This window comes from Cryptomeria japonica, chromosome 4 (genome assembly GCF_030272615.1).
Source record: "Cryptomeria japonica chromosome 4, Sugi_1.0, whole genome shotgun sequence".
NCBI lineage: Eukaryota > Viridiplantae > Streptophyta > Pinopsida > Cupressales > Cupressaceae > Cryptomeria > Cryptomeria japonica.
Genome location: NC_081408.1, coordinates 517,742,743 through 517,763,064, shown reverse-complemented (window position 1 = coordinate 517,763,064; position 20,322 = coordinate 517,742,743).

The following is a 20,322-nucleotide window of genomic DNA, read 5'->3' as shown; positions in this document are numbered from 1 at the left end:
TGGAAAGGCATTTGGCCTTGATGCTTTATCACCCCCAAGTTCAAATAGAGCCTTCTTCACTTCGTCTAAAGTAACCTTTTCCATCAGATAGTCATTCTGCACATTTGAGATGGATTTCGAGATAACATCTAAAAAACTCTCCTCTATCTTTCTTTGAGGATTTTCCTCCATCAACAACTATTGAAAAAAGCCTATAGCCAGCTCCTGAATCTCCTTTTGATTAGATAGCATTATACCATCAGAATTCTTAATAGTAAAAATATTGTTACTCAATCTTCTTACCTTAACAAAGCTATGAAAAAACTTAGTGTTTCTATCTCCCTCTTTGAGCCACATTTCCCTAGACTTTTGCCTCCAGAAAATTTCTTCCCTCACCAGCACTTCCATGTACTCTTGATTGAGACTTTTTTCTTCCATAAATTCTGATTCAGACATACCATCTTGAATTACTTTGTTTGTAGACTTTCCAATCTATTTTCATTAGCCATCTTCTCAGCAAAAACATTTTTGAAATTGCCCGTATTCCATTTCTTTACAGACTCCTTTAAAAATTGTAATTTCTTGTAAAAGACAAAAGCATGATTTCCAATCCAAGTCAGAGAATTGGACCAGATATCCTCTATCAAATCCTAAAATCCTTCAGCTTTGAACCACATCATTTTAAATTTAAAAGGGCATCACATAGGAGAAAAGTCATCTTGAATGAGTAAACATATTGGATAATGATCTAAGCCATGAATAGGTAGTATTGAAGCTTCCATAATCCATGACTTTGACACCCACTTGCCCGCAAGAAAAAAATGATCCAATTTTTCGATAATGTTGGAAAACCCAGCTCTCCTATTAGTCCATGTGAAATCCCCTATTTTAAATTTTATTTTTGCCAAACCAATACCCACTATGAAATCATTGAAATCTTGTTGCACTTGACTAAAATGGCAGTTCCCACCATTCTTCTCCATAGGGGATAAAGTGGCATTAAAATCCCCCCTCTATTACATAGAAGTGGTCTCCAAAATTTTCTAATATAATACTCAGTTGTTCCTAGGTTCTCCTTTTATCTAAAGTACTAATGTGCCCATATACATTAAATAAGTCAAAGTTGCTTTGTAGAGCTTTTGAAAAGCTCACACCCATTTCTAATGCTTCTCCAATCGCATTGGTTCAATATTCATAGTATCCTCACTCCACAAAATCCCCAAACCACCAAAAGCACCACAAGCCTCAGAAAAAACACCCCACCATTTATGAAAATGCACTTGAAAAGAATGTATATCTTCACCTTTCAACTTAGTTTCTTGTAACATTACAACATCTGGTCATACCTTATCAAAGCATCTTTTGATCAATCGCCTCTTGTCAGGGGCATTGCAACCCCTAACATTCCATGAAAGGCACCTCATTGCCTTTGGGAAGAGTCATAAGCTCTTCTCGATCTAAGTTTGGTTTTTCCTTTGGTTGTCCCTGCCATCTCAAGCCTTTCCCTAGTGGATTTAGCACCTTTGGAGTGCTCTCCTATTTTTGGTTTGGAGATTTTTGAACTAGTCTAATCCAGAGATCCTTTTTCCATATAACCCACTTACTCCTGTAGCCCAAGATTATCAATATTATTTATCTCATCCTCTGACTCGTGCATGTCTAATCCTTCCTTTTTTGGTGAATCTATATCCCTACTGTCCTCATCAGAAAAATTTAAGGTTCTTATGGGTGACATTTGAATATATTTAAAGATGTCATCGTCTAAATCCTTTGAACCCTTGTCAGCCTGTTCATCTCCTTCTCCCAAACCCATCTTAGAACCAAGGATGTGATATTCTTCAGCAGATGGATCACTAGGGTTTAAACGCTTATTTTGAATATTACTATTTGTACCTACTTTTTATGAGTCTCCAAAATTCTCTTCAAAGGGAATCTCTTCAATATGAGGTGTTGAATTTCATACCTCCTCCATTGGTACCTCATCGTGAATCCTTTCCTTCACCAATGAATTTTTAATGATGTCCTCTTCTCCTGCAAGATCCAATCTTGGCTCAACCTATTAGACAACTCAAATAAGCAGAGGACAACTGAGAGGGTATGGGGTGAATCAGTTGTCATTGGATTATAGAACTTTGAACATTCAAATCCTTATTACCAGAACACATAAACTTAATACTAGAATGCATAAACCAAATACCGAAATGCATAAACCAAATACCAGAATGACTCATAAAGAAATTAAGCATAAGCATAAATCACAGAATAGCTACCATCCATCCATAACACATAACACCAATATTTGTATGTGGAAAACTCGGTAAAGAGAAAAAACCATGGTGGGAAGCCTACCCACAATTAGATAATACTTCTACTTCTATAGTAAGTATGTGTTTACAATATGAGGGACTTGCACATGCAGGAAGGCCAATAGGCTAGATCGCACTGCTCATCACAAAAAGGAGCCTCACTGACTATAAAAACATCAGACTACAATCCGAAGAGAAGAGTGAACTGCAAAGATAGCATCTCCTAGGCCTAAGTACAGTTCCAGTTAAGCTCAATACCAGAGGCCTTAAATCTCTTACAAACCCAATTCAATCATCTATGATCAACCAAACTTTTTGCATATGATTACAACATTATTCGCATACAGATAAACCTATATCCTTGACCTATATGATCTACAGAGAGATCTTACATCATATTTATACCAGCCCGAGACCTAAACAATTAGATCGGCCACCAAAAAGATAATCTCATAACATAAATCTGCAATCCAATGATCAACCAAGTTGTCTTAGGCTAAAAAAATGTAAACCAATCCTTAAATCCCATCAGTAACACATAAGGAACATCCTCTAGCACATTACATAAACTAATCCATAACCTAGATAACACCGAACCCAAAATAGGTTGCCATAAACCAAATCCAACACCACTGATGAACTAGAACATGAACAAGATAACCAATAGCATCCTAAAATCCATCTAGAAGCTACATCAACACCACTTATCACGTGCATCATAATATCTTCAACAAAGTTATGTCAGTAAAACCCTTACCGGTGACCAAAAAGGCTTACTAGAGCAAATGATAGCTCTTGAGTCATCAAATCCTAAACCAATTGATCATGATACATATTTGAATAGTATGAATGATAGTTCTAAACCAATTCCATAAACCAAAGCACACCAGATCATATCGGATCAATATCATAAACCAACCACTCTACCAGAACCAATCGGAAACTGGTAAATAACCAAAACAACCAGTGTTGCCATCAATGACAAAACATCAATGCAACACATAATCAATTCCTCCAAATTTACAACAATCTCCCCCTTTGGCATTGATGGTAACACTAGATGTGAAAAACATCCAAGTGCCAAGAAATGCCAAACAAGTCTCCCCCAATGAAAGACAACCAACAATCTCCCACAAAATGATATAGAAATGAAACTCTGAACCAAACTCCCCCTTTGACTGATATTCTATTAAGCTCTATTTTTTCACATATATCTCTCCCCCTTTGACATCAATGCCAGAAATGTGACATAAACATAAAAAAAAAATCATAAATCCTCTGATTCTTATAGCTGACTACTCCCCTTGAGTAGTAGCACCACCAGATCAATTCAAAATGGGTAATAGCTCGGATAATGCATACTGGACTCATGCCAATCAGCATCACTCAGGTCTCTACCAGAGGGGCAAAAACCCCCAATCTGCATCTGAAGTACTCAAATGATTCTTTAGGCAAAGGTTTAGTGAAAATGTCTGCAATCTGCTCTTTAGTGTTCACATAAACCAGTCTAACTTCATTTGCTTCCACCTTCTAGTTCAAAAAGTTATACTTGATAGATATGTGCTTTGTCTTAGAATGAAATACCGGATTCTTTGATATATCAATAGTAGTAGAATTATCACAATGATAAACTACCGGTTCATTACAATCCACCTTTATATCCTTCAACATTTTCTTCATCCATAGAACTTGTGTAGAGTTAGTAGCAGTAGCAACATACTCAGCTTCAACAGTAGATAAAGAAGTTCATGACTACTTCTTGCTGATCCATGAAACAAGTTTCTTTCCAAGAAAGAAATCTCCACCAAATGTGTTCTTCTAGTCATCAACATCTCCAACCCAATATGCATTTGTATATGCACAGAATGTAAAGTCATCATTTTTAGGATACCACAAACCATACTTAGTTGTTCCCTACAAATACATGAAAATCCTTTTCACCACACTCATGATTTTCTCTAGGATCACTCTGATATCTTGATATAATACAAACTACATTCATTATATCCAGTCTAGTCTGAGTCAGATATAACAAACCACCAATCATAGACTTATACCTAGTAGAATTTACCAGTGTAGTTGCATCATTCTTTGTCAATTTCTCACTTGTAACCATCAGAGTACTAACTGGTTTACAATTTTCCATACCAAATTTCTTCAACAACTCTCTAGCATACTTAGTATGACAGATAAAAATACCTTTATCAGTTTGAGTAATCTACAAAAAATCTCATCTCCCCAATCATAGACATCTCAAACTCATTCTTCATTTTGTTAGAGAATTCCATACACAACTTATATTCACCTCCAAAAATAATATCATCAACAAAGACCTCAATAATCAATATGTCATCATCAGTGATCTTATAATATAAATTACTGTTAGCATTACCTTTAGTGAAATCAAGCTTCAAAACATATTTATCCATTATTGCATACCAAGCTCTAGGGGCTTGTTTCAATCTATATAAAGCTTTCTTTAACCTACAAACCATGTTTTTGTCATCTAAAAGTGAAAACCCATTAGGTTTCTCAATATAAACTTCCTCTTGAAGATCTCCATTCAAAAATGCACACTTAACATCCATCTGATAAACCTTGTAGTTCTTCTGTGCAACATAAGCAAGAAATAATCTCACAACTTCAATCCTAGCTAATGGTGCAAAGGTTTCACCATAATCAATTCCTTCCTTCTAAAAATATCCTTTACAAACCAATCTAGCTTTATTCCTCACAACTTGTCCATCCTCATTCAATTTATTCCTAAAAACCCATTTAGTTCCAATAACATTTTTTATTTTTAGGTCAGGGAACTAAAGTCCATGTGTTATTCTTTTCTATCTGATCTAAATCTTCTTCCATAGCTTTCATCCAATATTCATCTTTACAAGCTTCAATTACTAATGTCAGTTCAACTTGAGAAATAAAACATACCTCATCAGCTGTCAACCTTCTTCTTGTCACAACTGATTTTCTTTTGTCTCCAATGATCTAATCTTTAGAATGATTCAACCTTACATACCTAGGAGTTCTTCTGATTTTCTGTTCCTCTGTCCTTATCTTCAGTCACTATTGAATTTTCTGATACTGATGGAGTAACTGGTTCAATAGTCTGTTCTGGTGTAGGTGCTACTGGTTCATTTCCACTATCAGTTCTCTCTCATAGGTTCTGATTTGACTTGTGTTCTACTCATCCAATTTGAGATTTGTGCTCTCCATAATTCTTTGCAATCTTTTGTTATAACATCTATATGCTTTGCTTTCATTAGAATAACCAATAAATATTCCTTCATCACATCTAGGATCAAACTTTCCAATGGAATCATTTCTTTTGATATAGAATTTACTACCAAAGATTCTGAAATACTTATCATAATATGATGAAACTATAAGGATCCAGTCAACTACTGAAAGGGGGCAGGAGGTGAATCAGTAGATAGAAAATAAACTAAACTTTCACCAAACAAACTTTCAACTCAAAATCAAATCACTAAACTAACTGGTTTAGTCATTGTAACAAATACTGCAACTGCACTATCAAACTTTACCGGTTGACCAAAACATCAATGATACAATGCAACAGATCTGAAACTCAAATACCATTTAACCAAAACATTAAACCACTTCACTAATATCAATAATAGCACATTTTAGATCATGTCCGATCATCTAAACATATCTAAGTGGATTTACCAGTCATTCATATCAATCATACCAAAACACATCCACAAAATCATTGATCACTTAACACAATGATTTTTCACGTGGAAACCAAAATGGGAAAAACCATGGTGGGGATGAATACCCTCAAGTATTTTGAACTCTTCTAAAGTTTTCCCTTTTAGGAGCCAAGCCTTGTTAGAAGCTTATACAATAATATCCTATTCAGAACAGATCTAGTTAAGGACCACCCGGTTAAGGGATTGACTACAATACCCTGTTAAAGGTAACCTCGGTGGAGGATTTCAAATCCAAGCTAATGGATCACCTTGTTAGAGGATTTCAACAACAAGCCTATTAAATCTTACTCGGTTAGGGAATTTAACTATTGCAATGGTTAGAGAACAACAGGTTCTTTGCTAATCTGGAAACAACACTTCCTTTCTTAATCAGATCCTTTTTTGCTCCTATCTGCCTTCACAACATTCTGTAGACATGCCTTCTAGTTTAGTAACAATCACTATCACATACTTGACCAAATTTGCCAACACAACATTGAAACAAATCATCGAGCTTATAAGCAAATACAATAGGTCGGTAACACAACACAAAACCTACAAATCTCATAGAGATTACAAACATATCGGTTCAATATTGACCGTTAGATTACATAGCAATCAACTACACATTGTTCTAGAAAACTTCAACCGCTCCTAGATAACCGCACATTGGATCCTGTAGCTCATCACATGTTTTTCACTTCATGCTATGCATTTGATCATTCCCAAGATAAACGGTTATCTCTACATGCCAAATCCACTTTTAAACTCATCACATGCAACATGCTTACGTGGCATCTTCATCTCCGATCATCATTCAGTCATAGATCATCACAACCAATTCTCCAAGCTCCATTGATTAGGGTTCTTCTTATCAACTAGTTAGGGTTACCGGTTGATCTCTCTACTTCAATAATAATACTGGTTGTCTTCACTTCTTTACAACCAGTTACTTTGTTGCATCATTACCGGTTGCAATACATCTTCCTTACTGGTTAGTATTAACATCAATGACAACACTATACTTCATCAATGCAATCTTCATGCGATTCCAACAATCTCCCCGTTTGGCATTCATGGCAATACAAATATAAATACCCATTGATTGTGATGATTGAGAGTAAAGCATATACACAGGTATAGGAATCCTAGTTTACATTTTTCCATATATTCTCCTTCAACTAAAGCTTCATGTCTTCAGCTGGTAACTGGCTATCAATCATATATAGTTCTTCTCCCCCTTTGATAGCATTGCTAAAGTGAAGGTAAACCATATTGTTTCATGCTTTACCATTATGCGACTAGTTGCTCCACTCTTCACCAATCTTGCTACAAGATTTTCAAAGGTTCCGGGATTGATGGCTTCCCCATCTGCTTAATTGACTTCATGTAGGGGTACAACCCCCAACTTACCTCTAAGATACTCAAATGTAGCCATAGGTAGAGGTTTAGTAAAGATATCTGCTAGTTATTCTTTAGTAGATACATGCTCCAGTGACACATCTTTACTTTTCACTTTCTCTCTCAGGAAATGATACTTCAACTCAATATGCTTTGTTCTAGTATGCAACACCAGGTTCTTAGAAATGTTTATAGCACTTGTGTTATCACAGAAAATTTTTACCGGTTCTGATATCTTTAACTTGAAACCTTCCAAAATGTGTTTCATCCAAATTTTCTAGGTACAATTCATGTAAGCTGCAACATATTTTGCTTCTACAGTTGATTGAGAGATACAACTTTGTTTCTTGCTGCTCCAAGAAAAAATGCTCCTCCAGTTGTACTCTTCCTATCATCAACATTTCCTACCCAATCTGCATCTATATAGACTTTTAAATCTAAGTCTCCTACATATGGATACCATAATCCATAATCAATTTTGCCTTTCAAGTATCTGAAAATTCTTTTGGTTGCAACCATGTGTGACTCCTTTGGGCTTTTCTGAAATCTGGCAACCAATCCTACTACATGAGCAATGCCCGGTTTGTTGTGGACAACATAATGTAGTTTACCTATCACAGACCTATACTCCTTTTCATCAACTAATGCAGAATCATCTTCCTTAGACAATTTACAGCCTATAACCATTGGTGTTCCAACTGGTTTACAGCCTCCCATTCCAAAAGTCTTAACACTTCTTTCACATAATTGGATTGTGTGATAAAAATACCTTCCTTCATTTGTTGGATTTGCAAACCTATGAATTTTTTAATCTCACCTACCAATGACATCTCAAACTCATTCTTCATTTCAATAGTAAAATCATGACACATATCATCATTTCCTTCAAAATTGATATCATCCACAAATACCTCACTTACCAGTATCTTATCTCCTTTTGTATTGAGATATATGTTACTATCTTCATTGGTTCTTTGAAAACTTATCTTCACTGAGTGAGAGTGCAATCTTTCATACCATGCTCTTGGTACTTGCTTCAATCCATATAATGCCTTATGTAATTTTCACACCATATCCTTTTCTACAGTTAAAGCATAACCATCAGGTTGTTCAATGTAGACTTCCTCTTCTAATATTCCATTAATAATGTTGACTTAACATCCATCTGATATACTTTAAATCCTCTATAAGCTACAAATGTAAGTAGAGTCCTTACTCCTTCCAATCTTGCAACTGGTGCAAATGTCTCACCATAATCTTAACCTTCTTCTTGTGCATATCCTTTGCAAAACCCTCTGGCTTTATTCTTGACCACTACTCCATCTTCATTCAGTTTATTTCTAAATACCCATTTTGTACCTATTACATTCTTATTCTCCAGTCTGGGTACCAATGACCATGTATTGTTCTTCTCTATATCATCAAGTTCTTCTTCCATTGCCTTGATCTAGTGTTCATCTCCAAAGGCTCCTTTTGTAGTTCTAGGCTCAATGGTGGAGATCATACAATAGTTCTCTCTTATCCCTTTTCTAGTTAATACACCTGCATTCATGTCCCAATAATCTGATTGGGGTGATGATTAAATCTAACAGACCTTGGTTTTCAGGTTCTTCTTCTTCTTCACTTTCTTCATCTTTTGTTGGACCTTCCTATTCTGGTTGAATTGGGGCTTCTCTATTCTGTTCTCCAACTTCTGGCTCTACTGGTTTTGGTTCCAAAAATAGTGTGTAAGGTTATTCTTCTCCCTTCTCCTTGTTGGTTTCTTCTGATTTCTCAAGAAATTCATCTACTCAGACATTTACACTTTCAATGATCTTCTTAGTCTGGTTGTTGTAACACTTGTAAGCTTTGCTCTTGGTGGAGTAACCAATAAATATGCCTTCATCACTCTTGGCATCAAACTTACCAATATAGTCACCTCTTTTGATAAAAAATCTGCTACCAAAAATTTTGAAGTAACCAACATTAGGTGATCTACCATACCAGTACTCATAGGGTACTTTGTCCTTACCTCTTTTAACCAGTATCTGGTTCATTGTGTAAACAACTGTACTGACAGCTTCTCTCCATAATGTCTTAGCAACACCTCCTTGAATTAACATAGTCCTAGCAGCTTCAACTACTGACTAGTTGTTCCTTTCTACAATACCATTCTGTTGTGGTGTTCTAGGTGCAAAAAGTTACCTCTTAATTCCATTATTTTCATAGTAACTAGTGAATCTCTCTGAAGTAAATTCACCACCTTGATCAGTTCTTAAGCACTTAATCTTTCTTCCACTTTCATTTTCAACTAAGGCTCTGAAAGCCTTAAAATTGCTAAATGCTTTTGTCTTGTCTTTAAAGAATTTGACCCACATCATCCTTGAGCAGTCATCGGTAAATATCATGAAGTACCAATCACCTTGAATATTCCTAGTCCTGATTGGTCCACATAGGTCGGTATGAACCAAATCTAGAAAATGTTCAACTGAGAAATATTTTCTCTTGAAGGTTGAGGATGTCATTTTCCTTAACTGACATTCCTTGGACAAAGTATTCACCAGTTTTTCCAACTATGGAAAACCTCTTACTGATTTGGACTTACTAACTCTTACAATGTTATCAAAAATTACATGACAAAATCTCTGATGCCAAAGCCAACTATCTTCTACTTTTGCAATTAAACAATTTTTGTCTTTAGAGTTTAAATGAAACAAGTTACCTTTGGTATGTTTGTCAGTTGCAATCAGTTCACCTTTGCTTCCATAAATCTTGCATACTCCATTCTTGAATTCCAGTGGGTAACCTTTGTTATTAAGTTGAGCAACACTCAAAAGATTGTGTTTTAGTCCTTCAACCCAGTATACATCATCTTCACCTCTTTTACCATTTAGAGAGATGGCTCCTTTCCCTTTCACCATGCAAGGTGAGTCATTTCCAAATCTCACAACACTTCCATCAAATTCTCTCAATGTAAGAAACTTACTCCGATCAACAGTCATGTGGTGTGAACAACCACTATCTATAATCTAGTCATCTGAACTATCCATGTGAGAGACCAATGCCTTCTGATCTAATATCTCCTCTTTAATAGCAACAAAGACAATTTCCTCATTTGCATCTTCCTCAGATTCTTCATCTGTAATTTCTCCATCCACTATAATGAGACAATTTATTTTATCTTTTCCTTTATACTTCCTATACTTCTCACTTTTTTCCTCATCATCTCCATTTGGACAGTTAGCAGCAATATGTCCAATCCGATTATGTGCCAAACACTTCAAAGGTAGTTCACCTCTATACTTACCGGTACCTGTGGGTAATCGCTTGGCCAACAATGCTTCAAGCTCAATCAATCTATCTTCATCATCTAACTCTCTATTGGATCTAAACTCGTGACTATATCTCACTTCTCTACTTTTCCTTACCAGTGGGGTTGAGACTGAGGCTTTAAATGCAGATTCTAATCTCTAAACACTTCCATCAAAACCATTTAATTCAAATGCATTTAATTTACCAATGATAGAGTCAAGAGTTACCTTTGTCTTATCAATAGATTTGAGTTCTTGAATGGCTGCAACACAAATAGCATAGACCGGTAGAAGGGTTCATAACACCTTTCTAACTACTATGGTATCCTCCACTGTACCTCCAACACTACTCGTTTAGCCATCCGTATATCATCAAATTTTCCTCTTAGACTCCCTTCTTTGGCAATCTTAATATGCTCATCATCGCTATAGATATCTTCTAGTTTCTTCCATATTTCATATGCAGTCTCCAATCCATGAACATCAACATATTATGAATCAGACAAGGAACTAGTGATGGCCTCCAATGCTTCATTGTTCTCGTGTTGCTCCTTCTTTTGATCATCTGTCAGAATCCCACTAGGCAAGTTATATTTAGTAACATGTTCCCAATATTGACTTGCTAAGCTCTTGAAATAGATCTTCATCCTATCACTCTAGATTCTGTAGTTTTCCCTATTGAACTTCAAACCTTCTTTCTTCATCATGTTCTCCTAGATATTTTCCTCAAGATATTAGGCTTAAACTCAAGAGGACCTGGATAGCTCTAATACCAATTGATAATATGATGAAACTATAAGGATCCGATCAACCACTGAGGGGGAGGGGGGGGGTGAATCAGTAGATAGAAAATAAAACTAAACTTTCACCAAAAAAACTTTCAACTTAGAATCAAATCACTAAACTAACTGGTTTAGTCATTGTAATAAAAACAGTAACTACACTGTCAAACTTTATTGGTTGACCAAGACATCAATGATACAATGCAACAGATTTGAAACTCAAATACCATTTAAACAAAACATTAAACAACTTCACTAATATCAATAATAGCACATTTTAGATCATGTCCAGTCATCTAAACATATCTAAGTGGTTTTACCGGTCATTCATATCAACCATACCAAAACACATCCACAAAATCATTCACCACTTGACACAATGGTTTTTCACGTGGAAACCCAAATGGAAAAAACCACGGTGGGGATGAATACCCACAAGTATTTTGAACTCTTTTGAAGTTCTCCCTATTAGGAACCAAGCCTTGTTAGAAGCTTATACAATAATGTCTTGTTAAGGACATATCCAGTTAAGGGATTGACTACAATACCCTGTTAAAGGCAATACCCTGTTAAAGGTAACCTCAGTGGAGGATTTCAAATCCAAGCTAATGGATCACCTTGTTAGAGGATTTCAACAACAAGCCTATTAAAGCTTACCCAGTCAGGGGATTTAACTATTGTAATGGATAGAGAACAATAGGTTCTTTGTTGATCTAGAAACAACACTTCCTTGCTTAATCAAATCCTTTTCTTCTCCTATCTACCTTCACAATGCTTTGCAGACACACCTTCTGGTTCGACAACAATCACTATAACATACTTGACTAAATTTGCCAACACAACATTGAAATAAATTATCGACTTTATAAGCAAATATAATAGGTTAGTATCACAACACTAAACCTACAAATCTCATAGAGATTACAAACATATTGGTTCAATCTTGACCGTTAGATTACATAGCAATCAACTACACATTGTTCTAGACAACTTGAATCATTCCTAGATCAATGCACATTGGATCATGTATCCCATCACACATTTTTCACTTCATGCTACGTATTTGATCATTCCCAAGATAAACGGTTATCTTTATGTGACAAATCCACTTTTATACTCATCACGTGCAACATGCTTACATGGCATCTTTATCTCCAATCATCATTTAGTCATAGATCATCACAACCGATTCTCCAAGCTCCATCGATTAGGGTTCTTCTTATCAAATGGTTAGGGTTACCGGTTGATCTCTCTGCTTCAATAATAATACCCATTGCCTTCACTGCTTTACTACCTATTTCTTTGCTACATCATTATCAGTTGGAATACATCTTCCTTACCAGTTACTATTGACATCAATGACAACACTATACTTCATCAATGCAATCTTCATGCAATGCCAACATCTTAACTATCGATGTATGACCAAACCATAACTCATAAGGTATCTTACCAGTATCTCCTTTGATATGAACTCTGTTGAATGTATATACTGTCATTCTTATAGCTTCTCTCCACTAGATATGAGGTAGATTAGCTTCCATCATCATAATTCTAGCTGCATCCAAGATAGTTTTGTTCTTCCTTTCCACAACTCCATTCTATTGAGGTGTCCAAGCTACAGATAATTGTCTCGTTATCCCATTATTCTTACAATAGCTGTTGAATTCACCAGATGTGAATTCCCCACCTTAATTTGATCTTAAACACTTAATCTTCAATCCTGTCTTTGTCTCAACTTTAGCTTTAAATATTTTAAACTTTGCAAATGCTTCAGACTTCTCCCTTAGCAAAGTAAACCACATCATTCTATAATAATCATCAATGATTAGCATGAAATATCTCACCCTGAAAACTTTTGATTCTAGTAGGACCACACAAAACAGTACGAATAAGATCAAGAATATCATTAAATTTGTCTTGTATACTTTTAAAATAAATTTTGACTTTCTTTCCCATTTGACATTCCTTACATACTGGAATATAGGGCTTTACAATCTCAGGTATATCTCTAACCACCTTAGTAAAACTGATCTTCACAATGCAATCAAAATTCACATGACACAACCTCTTATGTCATAGCCAACTCTCATCAATTTGTGCAATCAAACATGTCTTCTCACCGGAGTTCAAATAAAAGATATTACCTTTAGTCTATTTACCAGTTGCAATTTCTAATCTAGATCTGTTGATAATCTTGCATTTTCCATCCTTGAACTGTAACTGAAATATCTTATCCACCAACTGTCTTACACTCAATAGATTATGACTTCAACCTTCAACATAATAAACATTATCAGTGTTATTCTTACCATCCAATGATATTATTCCTCTTTCCTTGATCATACATGCTTTGTCATCTCCAAATATAACCAGACCACCATCAAATTCTTGCATAGATAAGAACTTCCTTTTATCTCCAATCATATGATGTGAACATCCACTATTAGTTACCCATTCATCCTTGTCTTCAATTTTAGCAGCAAGGGCCTTCTCTTTAGGTACCGGATCATCTTCCTTGATAGCCAAAAATACCCATTCCTTTCCATTGCCAGATCCACTAGCTAAATCTTGTGTCGGTTCATCAACAAAATCAGTCACACCTTTCTCATCTGCATAGTAGCATGATTTGTCTTTGTTTTTCCTGTACTTATGCTTGTTCTCATAATCATGGTTAGGCCTAAAACATCTTCTAGCTCTTTCTTCAAGTCTTGAATTCCTTTCAAGACATCTAGATGCAAAATGACCTATCTTATTACATGCAAAGCATTTAAAAGGTGATTTTCCTTCATACTTACTTCTTGTCGGTCCTTTAGGTACTCTTCTAGCAAATAAGGCTTCAAGTTTCTCAAATTATTAATCTTCTTTCTTCATATCCTCTAGTTCCTTCGCATATAAATCTTTCCAATCACTATAGCTAGTAGATGATATAGATGCATGAAAAGCAGGCTTAGATTTCACAGCACCAAAAGGTCCAAATTCCTCAAGTTCAAAAGCAGATAACTTCCCAACCAAGGTATCCCTATTAACATAGGTGTTTTTCATAGTTCTCAACTCATTAATTCCAGTAGCCTTCATCTTATAAGCAAGTGGCAAAGCTCTCAGTACTTTAGAAACTATTTAATCTTCACTCAGAGTTCCACCACAACATTGAATTCACAAAACGATCTCATTAACTCTCTCCATAAAAGCAGTAATCCTTTCATCTTCTTCCATCTTCAGTTTTTCATACCTCACTCATTAACCATCAAGTTTAGCAATTTTAATAGTAGGGTCACCTTCATTCAGAGTCTCCAATTTGTCCCATATAGCTTTTGCAGTTGATTTATTAGTTAGTGCCATTATTTGTTGATCAAAAAGTGCACACAAAAGGTCTTCTCTAGCTCTACAATCATTCTCAAGCTCTTTATCCATACTTGTCAAAGGAGGATTGTGAGATGCCAGACTAAATGATGTAACACCATTCTCAGTGATCTCCCAAATCTCCTTTCCAAGACATCTGAGGTGAGTCTCCATCCAAATCTTCCATACCCTTTAATTGTTCCATCAAGCCTAGGAATTTCTCTCTGGAAAACAACTGTAGATGTATTTGATGAACTTGAACTGCTAGATGCCATAGGATCTTCCTCAAGCGGTTAAGCTTTTGCAGAGAGGACCAGGCTCTAATACTGATTGTTAGACAAGTAAAATAACCAGAGGACAACTAAGAGTAGGGGGGTGGGGGGGTGGGGGTGAATCAGTTGTCACCAGATTATAGAACTTTAAGCATTCAAATCCTTATTACCAGAACACATAAACTTAATACTGAAATGCATAAAACAAATACCAGAATGATTGATAAAGCAATTAAGCATAAATCACATAACAGTTACCATCCATCCATAACACATAACACCAAGATTTGTAGGTGGAAAACCCAGTAAAGGGAAAAACCACGGTGGGAAGCCTACCCACAGTCAGATAATACTTCCACAGTAAGTATGTGATTACAATATGAGGGGCATGCACATGTAGGAAATCCAATAGCCTAGAGTGCACTACTCATCATAAAAAGGAGCCTCACTGACTACAAAAACATCAGACTACAATCTAGAAAGAAGAGTGAACTACAAAGATAACATCTCCTATGTTTGAGTACAGTTCCAATTAAGCTCAATACCGGAGGCCTTAAACCTCTCTTACAAACCCAATTAGATTACCTATGATTGACCAAACCTTCTGCATATGATTATAACATTATTCACACATAGATAAACCTATATCCTTGACCTATATGATCTACAAAGAGATCTTACATCATATTTATACCAACCCTTTGACCTAAACAATTAGGTCGGCCACCAAAAAGATAATACAATAAGTTCATAACATAAATCCACAATCCAATGATCAACCAAGTCATCTTAGGCTGAAAACAATGTAAACCAATCCTTAAATCCCATTGGTAACACATCAGGAACATCCTCCAACATGTTAGATAAACTGGTCCATAACCTAGATAATACCAGACCCAAAATAGGTTGCCATAAACCAAATCCAACACCACCAATGAAATGGAACACAAACAAGATAACCAAGAACATCCTGAAATCCATCTAGAAGCCACACCAACACTACTTATCACGTGAATCAAAAGATCTTCAACAAAGCTCTACCAGTAAAACCCTTATCGGTGACCAAAAGGCTTACTAGAACAAATGATAGCTCCTGAGTCATCAAATCCTGAACCAACTGATCATGATACACATTTGAATAGCTTGAATGACATATCCAAACCAATTCCACATACCAAAGTATACCGGATCATATCGGATCAATATCATAAACCAACCACTACCAAAACCAACCAAAAACCAGTAAATAACCAAAACAACTGGTGTTCTCATCAATGACAAAACATCAATGCAACACATAATCAATTCCTCCAAATTTCCAACACAACCCGCTCTAGATTAATTTTATCAATACCATTCAGGTCGTTGGAATCTTTGTCTATTGAAACATTGAGTCTTTGGGAGCTATTCCCTTCTTTTATTGTGGGTTCTTGTCCTCCTATAGCCAAACTCCCAGACATGGTATCATTATTTGTGTCAATCTCCATACCATTTGATTCCTTTTCTAAAATGCTTCTATCTTCCAACAAGATACTATTACCATCATTGACAACTCCACCCTTATTTTCAGTCAATTCAACTAGTAGATCCTGAAGTCATTCAATTTAATAGGTTGCCTCCACACTCCTTCGCGCATCTTTAGTTCTACAAATTGTGGAAGAGGGTGTATGGCTTACCATTGTATATAGATCCTAGCATACATACTGTATTTTGTAACCTCTAGTGTTTCATGCACTTTAAGAAACCCTTCAAGCTTGTCACCTATCAACTTAAGAGTTTCAGTGTCCCAGTATTCATGAGATAGATTATAAAGGTGTATCCACAAGGGAACTAAGTCAATCTCTTCCTTTTTAGTGTCAAATTTCAGCCTCCAATCCTTAATAAAAAACCTTTTTCCCCCCATAAGAAATGGACCACTGTTTAAAATCCATTCCTTATCCTTCTCACTGGAACTGATTACTAGATAAAAACCATTTGGGAGGGTTTGTAAAACACAGGCGTCTCCCTAGTTAGCATCTACCCATTCTCTAACTCTAGAAAAACCCAATCATTCTCCATTCCACCCCATTAAAAAAGCTTGACTTTTTAAAAACTGAACAAAAACCTTCCATTCATAGTTGTCTATAAGGATTGATACAACAGTTATAGACTCCGGATTTTGACTTACCTTATTAGCCTGTTGTTCTAACCTATCTAACTTTGACCTCCAAAACTTATTTTCAATTGTTTTAAATTCCACTCGAGGACCTGAGTGTATAGAAGAAAACCCCTATTTGTTACATCCCCATTCTATTTCTTTGTGAACGAAACACTTTCTATTTTTCACTGCACGAAATCTCTAGTTTTCTTGTCCCTTCCATACTCAAAATGGTGGCTGCCATAACCTGTTGTGGTATCCTTTGATCCTTCAACCTCTATAATTCCAAGTCTACCTCTGTTGGCCCTCTCCATGAAACCCTAGCTCTATCTTTCACTCCTTTGCAATATTTATTATACTTAATTTGTTATTTCAACTATATATATTGACAATTAATTTATTAGCCTATAATGTATAATATATCATAATCTCTTATATAGTTATATATAATATTTAATATTAATATATAGTATATGTTTTATTTAATATATATAAATATTATATATGTTACTAATACATATAATATGACATAATTGATGATATTAATATATAATATATTAAATTATTATATATATGCTTGATATAACATTTTATATTAAATAAATTATGTTTCCTTTTATCCCTCTTATACTCTCCCTCATGGAAACTCTATCTCTCCCACCTTACACCTATCTGTACTCATCTGTCTCTCTCTCTCTCTACCTACCTACCTACATGGTACCTCTATATTGAGCTCCCTCTCTTCCAACCTCCCTCATATCCTACTAGACCCCTCTCCCTTTCTCTCTACCTCTCTCCCCTTCCCTATATTCTTAGATCTTTATCACCCCCACCCCTCTCTCTCTCTCTCTCTCTTTCTCTCTCCCCTAATTATCCTCTCTTTTTCTCTCTCTTCACCTCTATCCCCATCTCTCCCTCTCTCCCTTTATTGATACTTTCCCCTCTCCTCCTACCACCTAATTACTCTCAACTCTTTCTAATTCCCTCTTCCCCCATAATTACCTTATCTCTCTCTAACCTTTCCCCCCTCTCTCCCTCCCTCTGATTCCCCCCCCCCCCTCTCTCTCTCTTCCTCTCCCTTTGTTGATCTAATTCACTCCCCCCTCCCACCCCTCTCTTTGTCGCTCTCAACATAAATTTTTCTAGATATATCCCTCCCCTCCCAGTGTCCCTCTTGGACTTTGTCTCTCACTTTATATATATTATAATATATAATATAATATATAATTTATATTATAAATTATATAATATATAATATATAATATATTAGTGACACTAAATGGATATGATTTTGAAACTAATATCCATTTGGTGGGCCATATAAAAAAGGATAGTGAGCCATTTTGAGCAATCCAATAATCCCTACTTTTGTAGTTGGGAAACTTGTGTTTTCAATTTGATATAGACAAAGGTCAACTTTTGGTGCACTCTTTGAAACAAAATTCACTATATCAATCATTTTTGTGCATCTTTTTGTAGGTATAATCTAGAGCAATAGTCATCGTAAAAAAAAAGGCAAAAGAAAACTCACAATAGAAAAAATTGAAGCATGTAAAGGAAAAGATAGAGAAATTTGTAAGAATATAAGACAAGTTATGTCGAATATTGGTCAAGGTGAGGCCTCATCTACACTTGTAAATGTTATTTCAAGTGAAGACATAATTGAATATGAAAATAAGATCATAATATTGAAATTGAAAATGAAAATGTTGAAACTAGTATTGAAAACATTGCACATCAAGTTTTTGCAAGTATAATGGGGAGCAATGGTCATTGTAAAAAAAAGCAAAAGAAAACTCACAATAGATTAAATTGAAGCATGCAAATAAAAAGATAGAGAAATTTGTAGGGAGAGAAGACAAGGTATGTTGAATATTGGTCAAGGTGAGGCCTCTTCCCCACTTGTAAATGTTATTAGAAGTGAAGACGAAATTGAATATGAAAATGTTGATCATAACATTGAAATTGAAAATAAAAATATTGAAAATGTTGAAAATCAAATTAAATATGAAAATGTTGAGATTGAAAATGAAAACATTGGAATAGATAATAAATATGAAAATGTTGGAATAGATATTGAAAATGGAATCATTGGAATTGATATAGATATGTTGATAACATTGATAACATTCAAAACAAAATCATTGATAACAATGAAAATTATAAAACAATGGAATTGATATAGATATGTTGATAACATTGATAACATTCAAAACAAAAACATTGGTAACAATGAAAATTATGAAACAATTGAACGTTATGTATCTCCAAATTACATAAGAAATGAAGACCCTTGTGTGGAAGAAAGACAAATTCCAAATCCAAGACCCTCAAGAAGCCCAAAATGGTTACTTGAAATTGATGAGAATATTATAGAAAATTTTGAAGGAAAACGGTCTCAACACAAACTGTTCAGTTGTGGGCTACACAACTTTTCAATGAATATTTTAGCAATGAGACATTGACTAAGGAATGCCAAATTTTTGTATAGTTGCTAAAGATACACAAAATGAGACCTTTTCTAGTCAAACTTAAGATTCATGTGAAGAAAAGGAGAAATTTTTTATTATTGTCAAAAATATTTTTTAAATGCTCTCAATTCTATTAGAAATACTAGCAAGGAATAAAGATAAGAGAGCTTCTACTAGAGTGATCACAACTTCATTAGTAAGACATCATTTGAGAAAGAATAATTTTATGAAACAAATTTGTATTGATTTAAACATAAATCATAAAACATTGGATAGAGCACTTGTAATAAGAGAAAGACTTGGATGATCCTCTTAAAAATAATACATGGGTTTTTTGTGGGAGGTTTTCACATGTTGGTAAGAAGCTAACTAATAACATAAAGGAAGATATTTAATAATTTTATCAATCCAACTTTAGAGCATCACCCAATGTAAATGATGTATTAAAGTTAAGTATTGACAATTGAGACTGCACACCATATCCTAGACATTTCTTGGAATCAAGCAAAACAATGTTGGTCAAAAAAATTGTGAAACACAATCAACTTTGCAAATCTCATAAAGAGATTTTGAATCTTGTAAGCCATTTTATTGTGTACCTCTTAAAATTCATAATACTTGTT